This window comes from Triticum aestivum, chromosome 7D (genome assembly GCF_018294505.1).
Source record: "Triticum aestivum cultivar Chinese Spring chromosome 7D, IWGSC CS RefSeq v2.1, whole genome shotgun sequence".
Lineage (NCBI taxonomy): Eukaryota > Viridiplantae > Streptophyta > Magnoliopsida > Poales > Poaceae > Triticum > Triticum aestivum.
The window spans coordinates 512927378-512930487 of record NC_057814.1 but is presented as its reverse complement, the minus strand read 5'-3'; the positions used below and the strand labels follow the sequence as shown (position 1 = coordinate 512930487).

Genomic DNA, 3110 nt, shown 5'->3' with positions numbered 1-3110 from the left:
ACGAGTTTGACTCATCGGTGGCCGACTCACCGTCGGAGCCGGCGGCCGTCTCATCACCAGATCCAGATCGATCAGAGAGTCCTGCATGGATACACCCCACAAAAGCGTGCCTTAAGGCAGGCCGGGCCCGGGCGGGTCGTGCACGCTGAGCCGTCTCGATGAGATCGGCGCAGAGATCCGGCTCAGGGCCCGGCTCACCAATCTTGCCAATGAAAACATGAATTCCGCCGAAGGGGACCCGGTACCCGTACTCAATTGAGCCGGCGCCGGGGCCCCAGTTTGCATCATCGATGTAGAGCTTGCCGCGACGACTCTTGGTCATCCGGCCCACAGCGTATCCCTTGAGCCCTTCGAAGCTGCCCTTCAAGAACTCAAATCCACCGTGCGCCAGCCCCACGGTGGGCGCCAACTGTCGTGGAATTGTCACGGCAGATGTCCTCGAGTTAGGACTTAGTCGTGGAGCCATCGCAACTAGGAAGCTTGAAGGGGTTAAGCGGGACAAGGAACACGAGGGTTTATACTGGTTCGGCCCCTTACGGTGAAGGTAAAAGCCTACGTCCAGTTTGAGGTGGTATTGATCAGGGTTTCGATAACCAGGGAGCTAAACCGCTATGCCTGGCTCTCGATCAGATTGTTCCTATCCTTAAACCGCTGCCGGGTCGTCCCTTTATATAGGGAGGCTGACGCCCAGCAGCTCTTAGAGTCCCGGCTGGCTCATAAGAGTGTCCGGCTCGGACTCTCAACTATTCTTGCCTTACACTACAAGTTCTACCATAATAATGATTGCAACTACGGGCCTTAAGCCATATCCGGGTCTTAAGCCCATCTTTGGCCCACCGTCTTCAAGCTTGGCGCCGGGCTTCTGGCAATGACCATATGAGTAACCCGGCCCCTCCTGGCGGGTGACTCTAAGGTCTATATCCTCAACACCGCCGGTACTATGCCTCTGCTGTTGCCTCTCCTTCCCACCCGTCCCGCCTCCCAAGTTCAAAATTTCTGTCAAAGTTCAAATCCGCGCGCCCAGTTCCAACTCTCCAGAAACCACTCCTACAGCCCAATATAAATAAGTGGGCAGGCATATGGGACTCACGCTGCTCAAACTACACCCCCAGGAAGTCACACATTGGTCACGCAAACCTTCAGATTGAAGGGAGTGTGAGGAAGTGTGATTCACTCCTCTTCGCCATCTAATCTTCTTCGTCAAGGGCAAGGTATGGGTTGTAAATGAATATTAAAATCTTCTCCACGATCTCATCAACCCTTGCTTCATCTTTGTTATTAGACAAACCTTACTTGTGCAATTGCATATGTGGTGGTGGTAGCACATGGAACTGTTTTCTATTTTTCCATAAGCAGTGTTTAGTTGCAATATCTTATCCAGAATCGTCTTGTGAAATGAAACTTGAGTATTATAAAAGGAATCACAAACTAAAGCCCCGTTCGGTTCACAGGAAAGTCGCAGGAATTTCACAGGAAAGTCATTCCCCTAGGAAGTTTTCCATCCACAGCGTTCGGGACAAAGGAAAGTTGAATAGTATTTTACAGGAAAAATTCCTCTAAGCTGCAGATTCGCACCGGTTCCGGTGGATTGAAAAAATCCAACACGAGCCAATGTTTTGGCGGAAGCCCGAGGCAAAGCGCTCGTGGCTACCACGTAAGCCCAAATAAAAAATTGCAGCATGCCCTTTTAGCTGTACTATAACCAAATAAAATATTTCATGGGATGGGATGTTTGAGTACACGTGAAGATGCTTTCCTGTGCTTTTTTTCCATCAAACCGAACACTCTTTCACATGGTTTCCTCTGCCTTTTCATCTGTTCGTCATTCCTCTGTTTTACAGGAGCTTTCCTTTCCAATTCCTCTATCTCTTTATGATCCCATGTTTTGATTTCCCCTGAACCGAACGGGGCCTAAGAATTTGAAGGTTCATGTATTATACTGATTTGGTTATATTTGCCATAGGCCAGGCGCTTCGCCTTTCAGCTATGGAGTGGCGTGGTATTCCATGGGAGGTTTTTGTGGCCCATGTTTCAAGCATGATGGCCATACATAAAAAAAAACTCACTCTAGCTTCTCCCATCTGAATACTGTATCAGTAGCAGTTGGAAAAGTACTGAATGATACACATCTTGTATAACTGACTCCAACATCCTGGATTATTTATATCCAATCTGACTGCAGATTTTATGCATTTCATATCTTATTTCATCTAATCAGTGTGCAGTTTGAATGCATTATTTTGTAGCCAAGTCCAACAGAACTTGCTCCAGTGGCATGCCAAGTGCTCATACAAGTCTATTTATACGCGAGCCAACAGATATGACAAGTTCAAGTCACTCGTCTTTGGATGACGAAGTGACAAACGAATCATCTACGATTTTCCTTCTAATGGCATGCTCATATCAACTGAGGGCTTGGAGTGCGGAGAAAGCTCAAAAGGTAAATCTATAAGGCGAAATTGTGTGCATAAGTAATTTTATTTAACTACTTAATTAATTTCTCGTAAAAATGCTATAGGGCGAAAGCGTGCACGTGAAGCAATAAGATATGCTAGCCGTACACCAGAACAAATCCAAGCAAGGCGAGAACGTGTTAGAGCACGTCGGCAAAATTTAACACCTGCTGAGAAGAAAAAGATTAATGCACAAAGAAGAGAAAAAAGACAACGAATGGCACATGATGAGAGGAATGCAAGCCAACGAGCACGTAGGCAAAGTTTGACATTAGATGAGAGGCAAGAAATAAATGTATTGCAAGTGTTTTTCATTGTTTTTTCCTTGACTAAATATACTACAGACCCTCTACAGGCTCAATATTTTTTTCCTTTTCCTGAATATACCTGACTGTTACGTATGCTGTACTGATTGTCTAATATCCTCTATTCTTTTTAGGTGAGCAGATGGATGATGTGAGAGCTCCAAAGCTAATATTGTTGGCATAAATGTTTTGAGCAAACAACTACAGAAGAGTATACTATGCTGAGAAATGACTTCATGGCACTGGTAGAGAATAGGCCATTAGTCCCGGTTCGCAAAGGCCATTAATCCCGGCTGTGCAACCGGGACTAAATATGCGCGACTAAAGGCCCCCCCCCCTTTAGTCGCGCCTC

At 46.4% G+C, this 3110-nt stretch overlaps 1 long non-coding RNA gene across 1 annotated transcript; it reads left to right on the top strand.

Annotated features, from left to right (window-relative positions):
• The first annotated feature begins 2186 nt into the window (after positions 1-2186).
• LOC123169597 (uncharacterized) lies at positions 2187-2646 on the top strand. The gene is made up of 2 exons (XR_006484889.1): positions 2187-2440; positions 2519-2646. It is a non-coding gene; the product is annotated as an uncharacterized lncRNA (long non-coding RNA).
• The last annotated feature ends 464 nt before the right edge of the window (positions 2647-3110 follow it).